The 19,303-nt window shown below is 46.3% G+C and overlaps 1 protein-coding gene across 1 annotated transcript in view; it reads right to left on the bottom strand.

Annotated features, from left to right (window-relative positions):
• CDS2 (CDP-diacylglycerol synthase 2) overlaps positions 1 to 19,303 on the bottom strand; it is a 316,181-nt gene that overhangs the window by 189,162 nt on the left and 107,716 nt on the right. The window lies entirely within an intron of this gene.

Here is a 19,303-nt window from a genome sequence, read left to right as displayed (position 1 = left end):
GCTTACAAACAGGCAACCATAAATTAGCAAAACTCACAACATGTTCTCATTGTACCCTTGCATCACTTGCATATTCTCCAGCCCTGGATTGTTTATAGATTCACATGCTGTTGAAATAATCCATCATCAGGCTGGGAATCAGCAGTAACATTAAGGGCCTCATCACAAGTTGGGCGGTATCCCGGCGGGAATACCACCGGGATACCGCTGCGCTAATAGCGCTACTGCCAACTGTTGTGGCGCTATTAGCAAAGGATCAAGAGTTAGACGGTAATGGGCCGGCGGCTCCACGAGACTTCTGCTGTGAGCCGAGGAGGCAGACACGAACAGCAGGCCGCATTGGGGGAGGGGCGCCACAGTGACAGAAGCACCCCAGGGCCAGAGAAGAATGCCGAGTGGCCGCCCAACCCTGGTGCGCTACACCAATATTAACCGGCGCCCCGCGGGACCAGAGGCGGGAGCCGCGCAGGAGAAAGAAGCAGGGAAAAGAAAGCTGGCGGCACATCGGAGGGGGCTGTGAGTCGCTCCCGCTGGGTGCACGGCTGGGAGCGCCGCGGCCACCGCAGGAGCCTGGCCTCCACGTCCGCATCCCCCACACGGCAACACATTGCCTGAAGCGCCCTAACGCAGCGCGGGCTGGAGGCAGAGGCACGCGAAGGGGGCGGACATTCCCCCACACCAAGTAAATGGAGCAAGGCCGGGGGGGAGCTTCTGCCGACACTCACACACCAGAGAGAGAACAACACCCAACACACGATCCACGGTGGGGGTCGCTGGGGGAGATCGCATGTGGACACCCTAAATTGAGACTGGGGTCTCAAGGAGGCACAATGATCTGAACCCCCATAGACTCTGGCAAAATCAGTAATTGGGTCAACATAAACCCTTAAGTGTGGGACAGCTGCCTGCAACTACAGTATATCATGAACACAGCGGGCACAGCCAGACAGCCCCCCCCCCCGGGCGATACTCCAACCACACTAGAAGCGCGCAGAGGTGTAGTCTACAAAAAACTCAGCAAGGCAACAACCAGAACAGACTTGGGGGTGCACATGGGGGGGATTCAGGTGCCATAGAAGAAGCAAAGACACTCAATAAGCGTGCAAAACATACTGAGCAAAAAGGGGCTAAAGAGAAAACACTCCCTTCATTTATTTTCTCCTTTTGCTGGACAATATCACGTTTGGCATTGATACGTGGGAGAACACAGTCCACCCTTAAACCGTAAGCCACAACGCATGGGCCGCAACGAGAAGAAAGGCACAGGAGGGAAAAAGACCGGCCCAATGGACTCCTTCGCCAGCTCCCAGCCACATGAAGCGGCTGGGGTGGCGCCACAAGCACCCGACAGACAGGAGGAAGATCCTTTAGATCGCCTAGCAACACTGGTACAAAAAGGATTCTTGACGGTTAATGTCAAGTTGGATGACATAGTGGCGACAATTGGATCCCCGAAAGCACAAGTGGAGAAGGAGAGCACGCGTATCACGGAAGCAGAGAATAGGATAAGTACGAACGAGGAAACAATTTCACAACACGGCCGCGTCATAGGCCAACTCAAAACAGAACTACATAAAACTCAGAACAAGTGTGAAGACCTCGAATCGAGATCACAGAGGAATAACATCCAGATTGTCGGGGTTTTGGAAACCTTTGCAAGGGACCCATGGAGAGACAAGTGGAAAACCTTTTGAAAGATATCCTGGGAGCGGAATCCTTTTCGGAGCACTTCCTCGTCGAGAGGGCCCACCGTACCCTAGCATCACCTCCGAAACCAGGGGCTCCACCCCGCACCATAATAGCACGTCTTCTTAACTGCAGGGACAGAGATACAATACTCCGATTGTCCAGAGAGAAAGGAACTTTACATTATGAGCAAAATAGAATTCACATATACCCGGACTTCTCAGCCAACATACAAACACAGAGAAGGTCCTATGAATTGGTCAAGAAACAGCTACGGATGCGCAACGTGCCCCATGCCCTCATCTTCCCGGCAAAAATGAGAATTCAACATGGTGGAAGAGCCCGCTTCTTCGAGAATCCTGCAGAAGCCATGGCGTATATGGAAGCCTCCATCCCACTGCCTCCAAGGATTGGGCGATCGATCAAAATGCTAGACCACAGCCGGGAGAGGAGAGGCAAGACTCTGCAGACTGACAAAGGCACGCCACCTGCCTTCCGTTACAAGGATAAAGGAATACTAACAAGGACGGCCTGGGCAAAGGTTCATTTTTAATCGAGCAGTGAGCCTCTGATAGGGTTAGCCAGATGGCCACAACAGACGACCCTCAGGAAAGTTCCACCAGTTCAAGGGAATGCCCAAGGGGAAGGTTTCAAGAGTCAACGGGCAGCATCGTCAAGTTGGGGGAGATGATGCGGGTGGGGGGTCAAAATGCCAAAGGATGTTTAGCTATGTTGAGCTATATGTGAATAGGGGGTTGGGGGGTGAGGTTCCGGGGACCCAGTTGGAGGGGTCCTACAAGTTAAAGTTTGTGGTTTCGCCGCTGCACATGACACACTCCTAAGAAATATGGAGATAAGGGACATAATAAAGGTATGCAGACATGGCACACACTAGTACGACGGCTCAGGGGCTGAAGCTAAAACTCCTTACATGGAATGTCCGTGGACTGAACAATCGCACTATGTCAAACAAGGTGGGAGCCTATGTCACCAGACACCAACCTCAGGTGATTATGTTACAAGAAACGCATGCACTCCGGAAGGTAAACACTGAGTTCTTGAAGGGCTGGGGGCAGCATAGCTACTCCTCACAGGCAAGAGGTGTTCTCACCTTGATCCACCCCTCTTCTGGCTTTCGATTTGGAAAAAGCAAAATAGACTCTCAGGGTGGTTATGTCATAGTATGGGGCAGCATTGCGGGGAAAGAGATGGTGTTAGTGAATACGTATGGACCAAACGTGGATGACCCCGATTTCTACACAAATGTGGTACATGAAATAGGCTCCACTGGGAATGAGCAGATACTGTGGGGGGTGTCTTTAACACCATATTGGATATCACTTTAGACCGTTGCACCACCAAACACTGAAATCCCACAAAAACATCTGCCATGGTACAGCATATCCTATTGCAACTGACAATGGTGGACGCCTGGAGAATGCTACAACCACAAAAAAGACAATACTCGTTTTACTCCTCAGTGCATGACACTGAGTCTCGTATAGATTACTGGCTGATATCCGCATCTCTCATGAACCAAATTAATAACTGTGAGATACTTCCCCGCACCCTTTCAGATCACTACCCTATCAATATGGACATGACACTAGAGAATATAAAACCCCCGGTCAGGAGATGGAGGATGCCACCCGACATCCTTAAAGACCCAGCAGTAGCAGACGCGCTACATATAGAGGTGGAGCACTTCCTTGAAACCAATAGGGGATCAGTTGATAGGAACGCAACCCTATGGGAAACCTTTAAGGTATGGGTGAGAGGGATCCCAATTTCTAAATCCACGGGTCTGTTGAAGTCAGTCAGGGTAGAACTGGCAGAGGTGGAGAAACATTTGGGAGAGCTAGAAGCACGATAAACAGCCACACATGAGGATAAAACCCTGGCGGACATTAATAGCAACTTACAAGAGTTTAAACTAGCAACCAGGGAACTACTATATATGGCAACTCCACTTAGAGCACGCCGCTACGGTGAAGGAAACAGAGCAGATCGCACCTTAGCAAACCTGTTAAAGTTCGAGACATATCATACGCCGATTCCCAGCATATTAGCAGGAGACGGCACAGTGACCACAAGTGAGGAGGGCATCAATAGAGAATTCACCCGTTTTTATTCAGAACTATATACTAATCATGACCTGAAATCAGCCACTGATATAAGAAATTACCTAGACAATATTACACTCCCGAAATTGCCCATAGAACATAAATTAGCACTCGACCAACCCCTAACGATTGACGAGATCACTGAAGCAATTAAATCAGCCAATGGAAAAGCACCAGGCTCAGACGGACTGGGAGCCGAGATGTACAAGGAGCTCAGTGAGGAGCTGGCCCCAGTACTGCTGTCGGTGTGGGAGGAAGCCATAGAACTAGGAACCCTGCCAACATTCATGAGAGAGGCCATAATAACAGTGCTTTTGAAGCCCAGGCGACCGCCCAATGAGATGTCCTCTTACCGGCCCCTGTCTCTAATAAATTGCGATGCAAAAATATTCGCTAAAATTTTGGCCACAAGACTCCTACCCAATATGTCCATGCTGGTACACCCGGATCAGTGCGGCTTTATTCCCACTAGGTCAACGGCACTGAATCTTCAGAGATTGTTTGGAGTGATGGCCCAGATAAAACCTGAAGCCCAGGCAGTGGCCGTATCCCTTGACGCTGAAAAGGCGTTTGATTCAGTGTCATGGATGTACCTGTTTACAGTACTCGAGAAATTTGGAATAGACCCATACTTTCTAAAATGCGTCAGGCTACTATACTCTAATCCGGGAGCTAGGGTACTAACTAACCGTACCATGTCTGACTGGTTTAAGTTGGGCAGGGTCACGAGACAGGGATGCCCGTTTTCCCCCATACTGTTCGCCCTCACAATGGAACCAGTCGCAGCAGCCATTAGGGAACATCAAGGACAAAGGGGTATAAAGATGGCCGGCCTAATCCAGTCAATATCACTATATGCGGACGACACATTGCTGTATATCCGAGAACCCGACATACACTTGGGGTCAGCAATGGAAACTATACATGAGTTTGCAGAATACTCAGGCTACAGAACCAACAGCTCCAAATCTGAAATCTTTCCCCTAACCCCTGCCACTAGGTGCCCAAGCAACACACAAGGCCTGCAGTGGTCTCCCACTAAAATAAGATACCTGAGAATTATCGTGTCGGGGGACAAAACCTCCCTATAATCGGACAATCATGAAATATTATTAAACACAATCTCTCCCAAACTCTGTTTATGGGCCAAACTCCCTATCTCGCTCATCGGCCGGGTGGCCATACTAAAAATGGTTATCTTGCCGAAGCTATTATATATATTTACCAACATCCCGATATGGCCTGGTAGACAGTTCTTTGATGCCCTTAGATTCATGTTTGTACAGTTTGTTTGGTGCAGGGAAAGGGGCGGCCAGAATGAAATGGGAAAAAATGGTGGAGCCCTATAACAAAGGGAGCACAGCAGCTCCGGACTTCGAATTATATTACCTGGTAGCGCAGGATCAGTTTGTCAGATACTGGTACGATGATCTGGACACCTCACCACACATCTGTAAAGAGAAACACGCAGCACATCCAACCGACTTAAGGTCCATCATCTTCAAAGCAAAACACAAAGATGAATATCCATTCGACCCAGGCAGTACAACAGTACATGCGTGGTCCAAGATCTACCATAGGCTTAAACTGGAGACACCATACTACTCAGAAGCCCCTTTCTGGAACTTTCCCGGCATAGCACCCCCATATGATTCTGACGTCCAGAAAACATGGGACCCAGAAGGGCAATTTAAAATTAGGGACATTTTCCCCAACGGTAAATTTCTAACACTGGAAGAATTCAAGACTGGGATGGGGAGGGACCAGTTGAAGATACTACAGTATCATAGGATGCGAATGGCCTTCAAGGCTAGATGGCCACTGTTCCCAGATGAGCCCCCACCACACCCATGCCTTGTGGCTCTGTCCACCCGATCGGGTGCCAGTGTCTCTGGGCTCTACACGGCTGTACAGACGAACACGCCGCCAATAAACACGTTTAAAGCCTCCTGGGAGACCGACCTGGGAACAACCATAACAGATAAGACCTGGGCGAGATACTGTGAACTGACCAAGAAGGTATCCATCAACGCAGGCCTCCGGCTGATCCAATTCAAGGTACTGAATAAGCTGCACTACACACCAGGAAAAATTGCTAAATGTACACAAAACTGTCCCGGTAGTTGCCAGAAATGCGGGAGTGAACACGCTGACTCATTCCACATGTACTGGAGCTGCCCACAAATATATGGATTCTGGGGGGAAGTGGCGAAAATTCTGGAAGAAATCACGCATGTCCCAACAGACCTTGCACCCCAAAAATACCTGTTTGGGGATATAGGAAAGATATCTGAAGTGACTAGAAGGCTTTTCAATATTACATGCGCAGTGGCCAAGAAGAGTATACTACAGAACTGGAAGAGCGTACACGCACCACACATAAATCACTTACTCAAAGAACTGACGTATGTTAATGAGTGCGAGGAGCAGTATGTAATGACACTCCCGAAGACAAGTAAACCAAAGGACATCTGGGCCCCGTTCAGAGTGTATCTATGTGAATGTGGATCGGCCAGTAGCAGCCAGACAGGGCCCAGAAATGCGCCGGCTCTGTAAATATCATATGTCATGCTATAAATCTGAACTAGACATCTCAGTTATAGAAATGTATGAAATGTTGTGTTGTTGCAGTGACGTGTACCACAATCAATAAATAACGTTATTTTTTTTAAAACTGGGGCTAAATGCTGCCAGATTTTTGACTGGGCAGACCCTTAAATCCAGCAATAATAGCGTTACTGCCGCATTTGAGGGCTACCGCCCAACTCATGATGAGGCCCTAAGTCTTTTCATAGAAAACCAAAGAAACTGCATTCACTTTAGTGTTTGCTTAGTCTTGTTTTGGTTCCTTTACCCATCAGCCAATAGGCAGAGCCTCCCTTCGCTCCACTACTGCAGGCCACCTTAATTCTTTACCACATGTTTAGAGTTGGACTCCTCTTCAGAGTTCTCACTTTTTTAAGACACTTGCTTCAAGAAGTTTCAACCTACAGTTTACACATGTACATCTGCTGAACGCTACAAGTACTTTACTAGTGTGGTGTTTGTGAGCTTCTGCACTCTCTTGGTACTGCCCTAATGGGGGCACATGTTTACTCTGTGTTCCTTCAGGGTAGAGTCCATTGAAGTGCACCTTCCTCTCCTCACCATTACTGATCCTAAAGGGCCTTTCAAAGCTTGCCATTTTTGCAGATTGAAAACATCTATGTGGAATACAAGCATGTAGATCTTGCAGTCGCCCTGACCACAACTTGGATTCTGGCTCCATTTGTCAGTCTTTGTTCAACGATTTGTACCTGTAGTAAAGGGGTCTGCACACCTGATCTACATGCTGCTTATGGAACCTCTGATAAATGGCATTTGTTTGATGTGCCTTTCATTTTATATCAAAGATATTCGAAGGGAATGGCTATAAATTAGCTGATTTTGGCCAAAGTAAGAAGAGCAAGGAGAAGCCTCAATCTACAAGATGACCTCATCTCCCACAGGGCTTCTTCAACGAGGGAACCTCATCAATGAGAGAGCCCAATCAACAGCAGGTTCCTCTACGAGAGAGCTTTGTGTAAAGGAAGTGCTAGTAGGTGACAAGCTTGTCTACTAAGTAGCCTGGTCTATGAGATGAGATATGCCATGACAGGCCAGTCTACCACAGAGTCTCATTAATGAAGAAGTTTGTCTACACGTGGAGTTAGTCTTCGATTAGACTTATTCTACAAATGAACCTTGTCAATAAGAAGACCACAATACGACAGAGCATCAACTACGAGATGCTTACTCTAACACAGGCACATCTAATAAAGGCTTGATCTACCACAAGCTTGTCTGCGGCAACTTCCTTTACGAGAGGCCTTGTCTGTAATTGAGGCTTAGTCTACGACAGCTTCATCAATGAACAGGCCTCAACAAAAACACTCGTCTATAGAAGGCCTATTTTGGATAGAAACCGGTCTTTAACAAACTTGTGAGGGGTTTCATCCAGGACAGGTCAACGCACGAAATGCCCATTATATGACAGACCTAGTCTGTGAGTGTTCTATTCAGGAAGAAGTCTTGTCTATGACAGGGATTCAAAAACAAGGTATCGTACTTGGTGACTTAATAGCCAAAAGGCCTCATCCATGAACGAGTCGACGACACACAGCGCACTCTGCTGAGAAAATAAATCAGAAGCTGCAAGCAGGATATCAGAGAATATCAGAGATGAGGAATATGTGGGAGGACACAATCCATTAGAAGACCTTATTTGTAAGGAGCCTCATCCAGGACATATTTTTTCTGCGATAATTTGGCGCGTTCAGTCCTTTCACTGTAAGCCATACTGCTTCTTGAAATCCGGCAAAGACAACTGCTCAACATACCACTCATAGTCATACGGGGGGGCATAGTACACCTAAGGCAAGCATTATAAAGCTCGATCTCAACCCTACATAACTGTCCATACATGATGCAGCACTTCTTGGCCCAAGGGCAAGTCCAATGAGAAAGCTTAATTGCCACCCAGCTCCAGCCCTTCCATTTTTGAACCCCAGCGGGAGGGCGCCTGTCTTGATTTCAACATCAATGGAGGCGAAAAACATCAGTCAACTGGGTGCTTTCCAAGGTGGCCCATGGCCGTGCCCTTGAATTTGTACAAAGGCTGCCAACATTCCTCCCTGCCGACAAGCCAGCAAAAGCATCTGCATGCGCTTTAACTAAAAGGTGCTAGTGCTTCTGTCCAAGGGAGCCATAGAGCGAGTCCCTCGTTGTTAAAAGAATCAGGGCTTCTACTCGCACCATTTCCTGGGCCGAGAAAAGTTGGATGGGTGGAGTACCATCTTCAAACTACGTTACCTGAGAAAATTCCTCTGCTCGTAATCATTTTGGATGATTACACCACGAAAACAAATTCTTGCCCAGCTTTTCATGGAGATTTTCTATCATACCATAACATAACATATAAGACACCTAGTTCCACATTCCCATTCACCACCGTAGGAACTGTACGTTCCTGTGTTTCATGGTGGCAGGCTACCACTTTCAATTCAAGTTCCTGCTCTTTTGGACACAAGTTCACCCGAGGATGTTTACATAATGCCTTGACCAAGATGCAGCACATCTCAAGAAGACAGGGTTCTATGTCCACCATAATTTGGACGATTGGCTAATCCGAGCACTATCCCTCAAACAGGGCCTTCAACACACAAGGCCCACGAAAGTAAGTCTAGCATTGTTCAGCTTCCCACTCAACTACAAGGAGTCTGTGATTTCACTTCAACAAATGGGGTTTCTAAGGGCATGCCTAGACACTAGAACCTCAACTGCGATCTCATCTGCCAACTTGACACAATACTGTCTAAGGTGCTAGAGTTGTGTCTCAAACGTGTTTCCTCAATACGAGTGATCAAGACCCTTTTGGGCATTATATTCTCATGCATTCTGCTCATCACAAATAGCAGGCTGCACATGTGGCCTCTGCAAGAGTTACAAGACGCCCATTTGGATAAGGTCTCAGGACATTGGGAAAACAAGCTCTTTCTAATCAGTTCCTTTTGCAATACTCTATGTTGGTGAAAGGATATTGCCAACCCTCCAGCCAGCAGGGCTCCTTTCACAGTCCCATGGCATCAAGTGATTGTAATCACAAATGCCTCTAGGGCTCGGTAGTCAAAACTGCCAATTTTCATGCTGGAGCCCTCCAGTCAATATAGAGAAATGTCTCTACATATCAATGCTTTACAGCTCAGGGTGGTACTGAGACTCTCAGGTTTTCTTTCTGCCAGACCTACTTGGGAAAGGTGTATGTGTGGTCAAGCAGAGCACACCTGTGATGCTTTATATCTGAAAGCAATGCAGGGCCCGATCTTCAATCCTCTGCTGCAAGGTGCAGTCATTACGGAAATGGGCTCTGCCCCAGGGAATGTTTTTGTCCCTGTTTTCACCTTCCATTCATACAATACTTCAGAACTAACACTGACACAATATTCAGTGTTGTCCAAAGGTCTCACGTTTGTCCCTTCAAACCCTACAGATTGGTTAACTACAGAGATGGACATCAGGCAGTTCTTTAGGAATGTCAGATTTAAAACAATCTTCACACACCATGATGATCCACCCAGGGAAGAGGACTCTGGGTTTCGTCTGGCATCCTCACCTTTGACAAATGCATCCTTAAGGACTTCAAAACTTTGCGGGCCTCTAGCAAATGAGTTAGACATAACTTATCCAATGATGAAAAAGCTGCACTTAAGGCTCTATCCTCTAACCCATAGTTGGTATTCTAACCCGCTGATGAAGGGGGCAGAATAGTGGTCTTCAATGTGACTCAATATAAGAATATGGTGATGGACCTTCTTAATGACACCAACAACTATGTTGTTCTCAGAAAGAACCCTATGCAGTAAATCCGCCAAACCATTTCGGAAACAGCCCTTTATGGCTTCCAAAGAATATGGAAAACGAAAAAGGAGTTTGAGTTTTTAAACAACGCTCAAGAACATTTTCTACGCCCATCCCTGAGATACACAAGAACCAAATTAATCCCCCTGGATGGCCCATAGTGGCCCAGTGCAGTTCCATTCTCGAACCCCTCTGTAAGTTTGTTGCTCTCTTTTTAAAACCTACGAGTCAACTCACAACAACTTATTTGAGAGTTACCTTGTCAGTTCCACAAATCTTTGAAGGGATGACTTTTGTGAGGAGTCAGAAATGCGAGGCGGACAACTTTGTAGAGGTTTTCAAAAGAAACCATTTTATTAATCTTTGACAGTGTGATAAATGCCTTGCTTTTCACAACCTAATGAGGATTTCCCTGCCCATGATACTAAGAATAAAGGAAAACACTTTAATGTCAAAAGGTATCTTTCCCTCAAACTTCTATATACAACACAATCATACAGGTATTATAGGGCTGTTCAACCCCAACAAAATAACAGTTGGAATCAAGTACTCTTGTAACCGGGGTCAGATCCCCTTCCCAAGGACTACTGTAGCATTTTTCAAATAAACATTTCCAATTGGCAAAGTTCATTCCACTAGTCACGTTTTCCTTCAAAGGTAACACAAACGTTCCTTCCAATAGCCAAGTTCTGTTTCCAACAGAACGTTCCTTCACTCTGTGAGGGTCTCACTTGGGGCTTGGGTTGTCTTATAGTAAACAAGGTTCATTATTCTTCAGAATAAAGTGTCCAGAAGTTCTTGCTTATCAGACCACAAAGTCTTTGGCTTCAGATCTCCAGTGAATATTTCAATATAACGTCTCCTCTTTGAAAAATACAACTATTTAAATTTCTTCTTTATCAACAACAATGTTTTTGTCAGGATGGTTTTACTACAGTTCATCAAACACATTAGTTGCCTTGCCACTTTCTTTAGACAACCACCTTTCATCACAATGCAGTACTTCAATATCTTCTTCCTCATCCACTAACCTGGCAGGACTACCACCAACAGTCACGTTCCTGGTATGCTCGCCTGACGGATAAAACTCCTACCAGTACTGCAAGTACTCTGTGGTGAGGTTTACTTCAAAGTTTTAACAACGTTTTTGGCTTTCAACAACATTGAGATTCACAACTTTTTCCATAAGGATACAACACCCATTGATGCGGTTTGTTCCACTGATTTGTTTGCCACATGCAATGCAGGATAGATTCATCTCCCCCTTGATATCATCCAGAAGGAGGGCTCCTCTCCTGCCATTTTTTATATATAATGGCCCTTCTTGGGCTTAGGCAATGCTGGTTGTTATCTGGCTTGAGTATTGTCCCCTCTTTGCTTTGGCAATGTTGATTACAGTCATTGTTTAGTATTGCCCCTGTTTACTTTGACAATGTTGGTTCCTGTCTGGATTCAATATTGCCCCCTCTTTACTCTGGTAATGATAGTTGCACGTTTTCTCTTTGCGGTTCCGCTCAATACGAGTTTTGCACAACAAATACTTTCTTTCATTAGCTCAGTATTCAGAATGTTTGTAAGCAGCCAGCAGTCTCGCGCAGAGCGCCCCGGGATAACCTATTAAAGGCCAACTCACCGGTCTCTCCCTGCGCGTTCGCTCAACCTGCTGCTGTACCTTGTTCCTTCGTCAAATCCAGAGCTTCTGACAGCTCCAATCGCACTACTGTGGTCCGCGCCTCTCACAACAGGAGCCTGCATTGCTCCTTGTCTTCTCCTGTGCTCACCAGCCACTGGAATAAAGGCACCAGACAGGGAGAACATCCCTCTCGCATGGGGCAGCCTGTCACAGCATTGCTTCCCGCTGCGCAACATCTGCACTTTGGGCTTCCACCTTATACGACTCTCTCAGCACCATAATCCGCTATGCACATAGCAGCGGTCCCGGCGTCTTGGCTTCTCTGTTCCTGCTGCATACACGGCAGCTGCCTTTCTCCTACTGCTTCGGATGGTCCATACCTGGACGGGTCTTAAATATTCAAAAGTCCCACTCACGTGTGGGCCATCAGTTAAGCAAGACTGCACACTGCAGTTCGGTGCCACTGAGCTCCTCTTCCTCGTCCCAGTACTTAGGGCATTATGGGACTAAGTTCCTAATGTTTTTAATCCTTTTTCTATCAAAGGTTTTGATTTTTCAATAGGCCATTAAGATCGTGGGATTACTAGGGAAGTTAGTGAGAGGGTTTTCCCAAAACTCTGGACCCAAGTTCCCTCCCATGCGATGCTCCCGCTGAACGCCATCTGCAGGGTCAGGATCAGGAAGTGTCTGTCTTGCCCTGGCCACATGAGAAGGGTGCCAGGCCAGGGTCTTTAGGATGATCACCTCTGATTCATCACACTTTTGACTCGGATTCAGAGCTACTTGTGACAATGGACATGAAGGGCCTGATTTAAAGAAGCGTTCTATAATGGCGCAATCCCATAGGTAAACGCTCTGTGAATCAGACCCAAGTCCCTTTGCCAAGTATTCCCCAGGAGGAGGCAAATGAGTGCATCAGGGAACATCTGACTCCACAAAACCTTTCAGTATAGAGTTCCAAGTCAGTTCATTATTGAATTAATGACGATAGCTCTCCGGAAAACCTTTTTCTTTCACAATCAATTTTTTCTTCAAACTCATGGCCCTGCTTTGGAGGCAGTGTTTACCTCCAGTCTTGCTATTTTCTTTATGGCATAGTTTGAGACTCAATTTGTCGGAGCAAAAAGCCAATCCATTTCATGCCAATGTAGTCTGGAAGCACTATATCGATCATATAGTCTTTGTGTGGCAGGGAACAAAGTACCTCATGCAGTTTTTCAGGTGGATCAATCAATACAATAGGAATATTCCATTTGCCATAGAGTACAACAAACATATAACATTTCTGGCCATTGTCATCAAGAATCAACAGGGTAACCTAGCAGGTTTTCTTTATAAAAAACCTAGTGACAGGAACACCATCTTGCACTTTGATAGCTTCCGCCCATAGAACTTGAAAGAATCTCCTGTACGGCCAATACCTGTGACTACATTCCAACTGTATGTCCGCTGCAGTTTACTAACTTCATGCCAATAACCTAGATAAATGACTAAGGGCAAGAGGTTATCCCAAAAAGCTCATCAGTCATTCCAAGGAACGGGCTTGGTTTACCCCCAGAGAGACATTGCTCACTCCCAAGGACTCTTCCAGTCAGCAAGAAAAATGTATGTGTGTCTTTACCCACTGCCCAATACATTGGACTTAAAAGGACAATTAAGAAATGCTAGCCACTGCTTCAAATGAGCCTGCTAAGCAAGCCTATTCCCATGTTTGCCCTCAAACGATCAAAAAATGTGAGGGACTATTTAGTACACTCACAGTTACAGCAGGAAGGCCTGAGAACATTGCCTTGGGACCTATGTCCCATCCAAGGCCATTTCCCCTGCGGGTCATGTATGGTGTGTAAGTACACAAAGAAAATGAAGTCCTTTGTGGTTGGAGACAAACAGTGGGGATTGAGAAATTTGACAAACGGCAAGACCAATAAGGAAGTATACTGCATAGAGCGTCCATGTGGCCTCAGATAGGTAGGTTAAACTATAAGAGCAGCCCACATCCGTATCTCAGAGCATCGCTAGCGGATCTGCTGCAAAAATACAGCAGCACTGCTGGATTCAAATTTTGTAAAATACCAGCTTTGATGAATCCTATGGAATCCTCACAAAGCACCTGCCTAAAGTCTCCTCCCAGGTGGCCAGGGAAAGTCAACGCTTTCTGATCCTGACATTGGGGGTGGTGTTCTGCGGGAGGATCACTAGGGAGGAGAATGGGCCCAGGGGAATGAGAGGACTCTGTGGGATGAGACATAGTATTGGTCTCCCTTTAGGTAGGATGGCTCCGCAATGCCAAAGTACGTAATGGCTTGTTGTAATAACCATCTTCTTGTTTGACAAGATACATGTGTAAATAGGGGTGAAAACAAATCAACTCCAAGGCCTTGGGAGAAATCAAAACCCCTCTAAAATTCAGGAGACCTGCTAAACTAAAGACCTCCCAAACACCCAAAGGTACAGTGAAGGGAAATATGTGAATAACAACGGCTTAAAAGAATTGCCTTTCAGTCTTCAATCAAGGCTGATGACTAATCCTTCTGATGTTCCTTTAAAGAATATTATAGGAACCAAACTGCTGTTTAAAAGTAAAACAGAAACTCAAAATCCTAATTGTTCCATTAGGGACTTCAAGTCCCATCATTTCCTAAGCAATGGGACAAAGAAGAGGGCTGAAAAGGTACAATGTTGAGGAAGTGGTCAGTTCATTAATGCAGCTGAACCACACCGGAGGGAGACGGAGGCTTAAAAGGCCCCCTCATGAGCAGGCCATAGAGTTGGAGTTGTTGTTAGAGAGGAGCAGAGAAAGCAAGAAGCATCATGATCCATGCTGAATAGCCCAGGCAGAAGCTGGAGGAGAGCGAAGACGTCGGGACCACTGTTTGCAGTGGAGTAACTTTGCTGAAAATGTTGGGGGGTAGGGGTGGGGTGGAGGGTGTGAGGGCGGGTGGTGGTTCTTAGTGATCGTTTCGCCAAAATTGTTCGATAGATATTGGTCAAATGGTAGATTTGATTGGATTCGGTCACCACCATTAGTTCGAAGCCAAAGATACCGAACATGAAGAGCTGGGGTTGCGGGGGTGTCCCCTGCTCCCCATGTTCGGTATTTTTGGCTTTCAGCGGTGGCAGGGTGTCCCCCGCTTCCTCAGCATTGGTGACAGGGGACCCAACAAAAACAAAAGAAAAAAGGGATCCTGCAGCGTCAGATCCAACCCGCGTTTGATGGATGGATTTGACGCTGCAGGGTACAGGAGAGGCAGCGGATGGAGAAAAGGTAAGTAGGGAGGGTTTATGGGTGTACTGGCGGTTTGGGGAGACATGGGTTTGGTTTTTTGTCCAGAGGTAAAAACATATTTGCAGCGAAAAGGACTGCGGTCAATTTTGCCGTGATGTTGTACCTCGGTCAAACAACCAAAATCCCTGAGGGATAACACTAGACTACTACACCACGAGAGTCCATTGCTGTCGCTCTGGTATAATTTTCATAAGACTAGTGGCCTATCTTTCAAATTCAATTGGGCCTCGACACATCTTCAGCCGGCCTGCCATGCACCCAGTGACACAACATATCATTCACAAACCTAATTCCAATAGAACATACAAACAATGCATTATTTATCATTCATTCAAACACAAAAGTCAACACACATATGATTGTACACTCTCAACCATAATTTATCATCCTCTGATCCCTGAAATTTTGGGCTAAGTTGACTTGACCTAGCTGAATTATAAAGCCATGGCCGAAAGGAAGAGATTCACTAGAATGTTCGCAATTCCCTTGATTTTTCCTTTCATTCAAAGGCAGAAGCCATCGTTTAATGCAGTGCAGCGGGTGATCAAGTATACTTGGTATCAATTTTTAAATGCCATATATCTCCAAACTTGGGTTCTGCACAGCACCTTATGTGTACGTGCTGATAGATTCTTTCTACAAGGTTCTGACTGGTTAAAATTAAGGTATGTTTTCCTGTGTTCAAATGGCTCCAAGCAGGGAAGTACCAAGCGGGAGAGGCGGGGGGGTGAGGGGGCAAGCTGCCCCCCGTGGCTCTTTTAAAAGCCAGACCGGGACATCTGTCATTGGGACACCTCTCCCGTTCGACACATCAAAGAGGGCTCCCAACGGCAAAAGTGTCCCACTGGCAGGACACTGTGTGCTGGGCAATTCCTACTCAGCACGCTCATTGTCCTGCCAGAACACCTTACCAGTTCCCGAATGGTAGAGGTATCCCGCTGCCAGGATAATGTCCCAAGAAGCTCCAGGCAGCAGACGGTCCTCACGTTGCTCTGTATCAATAGAGCATTACAATGTGAGCCATTAGGCACTGATGGGAGGCGGGAGGGGGTACTTTTACCAGGGACTTTTGTCCCTTTAGAAATGGGAATGGGAGGGAGTGTTCAAAAGTGAGAAGGATGCATAATGTTGCATACTTTATGAAATAATGATTATGGGTTTAAAACCCAAGGGGGATTTGTTAGGCTCACATTAATCTACATGATGCTATTGTGACTTTGCATGCAGAATGGGGAGAATAAAACTAAAGCCATACTCCCATTGCTCAACATATTTGTATGACACTGTATATAGTGTATGGTTAGTTTACTATGAAAGGATAGTTTATTATGTTATATGGTTTGCTTCCAAGGCATTGCTATAAATAATTATGCACATGAAATGTAAAGCAAAACCTTAATAAATATCTATATCAACTAAACCTGGAAAGATGTGCGCAGTCGCTTAAATTGTCCACATCCCAGTTTCACCATTTAACCAAGTGTGTGATCCAGAGCAAATCATTTACTCACATTGTGCCTTATCTGAAGCTCTGCAAGTGACTCTGATTCACTTCAAAGCTTATGTTAATGTATCATGGTACTATAATGGAAAAGCCTAATGACTATAGAGTTGCTCCACATATAACAATAGTGCAATTTAGGTATTTTGCACCACAAAGTTATTTGTCACTTGGCTTATTCATGGCAACCTATTCTGAAGTCACTTCCATGGTGCCTCCAAGTATCAAGGACTGATGAAGCGCCTTGCAATGTCCTTTTCTCTGAAGTCACTTCTGTTGGTGCAATCCATATAATAATTAGGAAGTGTGCATGTATTTGGCCACAGAGGGCTTGGACAGAGCTCTAATAGATGAGTTTCCTGCATCTGGAATGATCCTGCAGTTTTATGTTTGTTGTTTTGTGTTAAAATGCCATCTCCCACTAATGTTACCAAAAAAGTAGATTGGGGCAGAGGTGGGCGGTTTGGGGGCACCAATGAGACCATGTGGAATTCCACACACTGCATTTCGTAGCTCACCCCCCACCCCCGCCACTTTTACAATGCTGGATACTCCCCTGCTTAGTTTGGTAAGTGAAGCAGTTTTTGGAGGCCTGTAACCTAAACCATGACACCCGTTTACTAATGGTGAAGATTATTTTTGGCGGAAGGGGGAAAGCTATACAGGGCTCCTAAAAGTGTGCTTTTAACACAAAATCCCATAAGGTTCTTTCTGTGCACCTAGAGAAAAAACTTCTTAACAAAGGTTCACCATGTTTGGAAGGCGTATAGCACTCAAGTTCATTTCACAGAATTTGTGGAGTACGACAGTTTTGGGTCACAGGTTTTCTCAGCTCGACTCTTTCCACTCTACTTGGGGAGGGCGCACCTTCCACCAACTTCATTTTGAAATTAGGATGGTGGTGCTTTAGTAGCATTTGAAAAGTGGCAAGACTAATTTTAGAGGCGTTGCAGAGCTGTGGCTTGCCACAGAGAATGCACCATTTGTTATTGTTAGTGTGTCTTCATACCTGGGGCCTTAATGTGTACTGTGAGCTCTGCTCACATCGTCCAAATGTGACACGCGCTCTCACTAGGGTCAGCCCACAGCCCAGCCCCCCAACAAACATACACAATTAAAAATATATATATTTTTTTCAAGTACCTCTGCTTTACTTTTAAATGCCGCCCACGCCACGTCTCATGTTACACCGACCTAACCTCTTTGAACTCACGCACCTCCAGACAGAAACCAGCAAGCTGAATGAGCTTCCTAATTCCTGTCTGTGTATCGCACAAACACAAAGCCGGAAAACGATTCTCTGCCCCGCGACCCCTGGAAGTGGTGCTGCTAGCGTGGCAGCACAGGCGCCAGGCCCTGCAACACCCAGTTCAGCACCCTGGCTGCTGACTTTGAGTCAGTTTAGTTTAGTTTAGTTAATTTATTTGTAACGCGCACCAAATCCTTGGGTAACTGGGCGCCAGACCTTAAGAAGTGTTACAAACATACAAGGATTACAACAATAAGTGCAGGTAGACCATTGGTTATAGGCAGGTCGAAGGAAGTTACAATGAAGTTACAATACAGGAGAAAAATACAGGTAGGCCGATATACGGAATGCTGGCGCCAGTGTCCGGGTGACAGTGTTGCATAAAAGATACAGAAGTATTGAGTCAGGCAGATAGGTTTTCTTTTGCAGAGCATACTGGGCATCCGTTAGTGATTCTCATCGAAGAGCCAGCTCTTTACTTCAGCTCTGAAGGTCCAGAACGCGGGTTCCATTCTGATGGAAAGGGGAGGGGCATTCCAATACTTGGCAGCTAATATGGGGAAACTGGCTCCTTCAGCTCTTTTTAGTTTGAACCTCGAGGCAATGCGAGTACAGAGCTGTGGTAGGTCTGGCTGACTGGTGTTTGGTGAATTTGTCAGACAGTGTTAGGCAGAATTGCATGCAGTACCCTTTGGGGCCACCACATACAATTAGGACTACAGGTGTAAGCAAGACCAACCTTTGGGATAAGTCTGTACACACAGTTTTTGGTAGCGAGCTGAGCAGCCAGGCCCATGCCAGCCAAGGTGAGGGACTGAGCCATGCAGGGCATCCCGCCCTGAATGTGTTGCAGCGCAGCTGCCAGGCATCTCAGCATTATGTAATGAGACAGCCCAAGTCTTGCTGGGCACCACAGCCGGGCTCGCGCTATCCAATTACATAATTGATGATTATGGCCCCCCTGCCCTCCCTCCAAAAGATGGGGGGAAAATGCATGCGATAGAAGTTCGGGGGGGGGACAAAACCCCCTGTGCCGCCCTATAATTATGCCCATGGTCGGGATCCAAGAGCAATGGCCTTTCCCTGGCCATCTGAGAAGAGGATCCAGGGGTCTTGGGAGTAAGAATACCCTCAGGTTTCTCACAACGGTTTAATAGTTTAAGTTTGGGCTGTTGAGCAAAGGACGAATTTCAGATGCTGTCTGAAGACGTTCACCACTCAACTGGACGCATTGAGACACTATGTTTGGGAGACTCACTGCAGTCAGGGGCAGAGAGTTTTCTAAACTTGGAGGGGTTTGGGCCTCATGTCTACATGGAACGTGGCTCTGGCAAGACAGTTTTTGCCACAGCACAGCTCCATCTTATTCTGGCCAAATTCCTTCCGTGGAGCAGGCTGATTGCAAGAGAATACGGAAAGATGTAAAGCAGGTATATGAGATGGACAACAT

This window comes from Ambystoma mexicanum, chromosome 10 (genome assembly GCF_040938575.1).
Source record: "Ambystoma mexicanum isolate Mex_15411 chromosome 10, UKY_AmexF1_1, whole genome shotgun sequence".
Classification (NCBI taxonomy): Eukaryota; Metazoa; Chordata; class Amphibia; order Caudata; family Ambystomatidae; genus Ambystoma; species Ambystoma mexicanum.
This window is presented reverse-complemented; position numbering and strand designations above follow the sequence as displayed.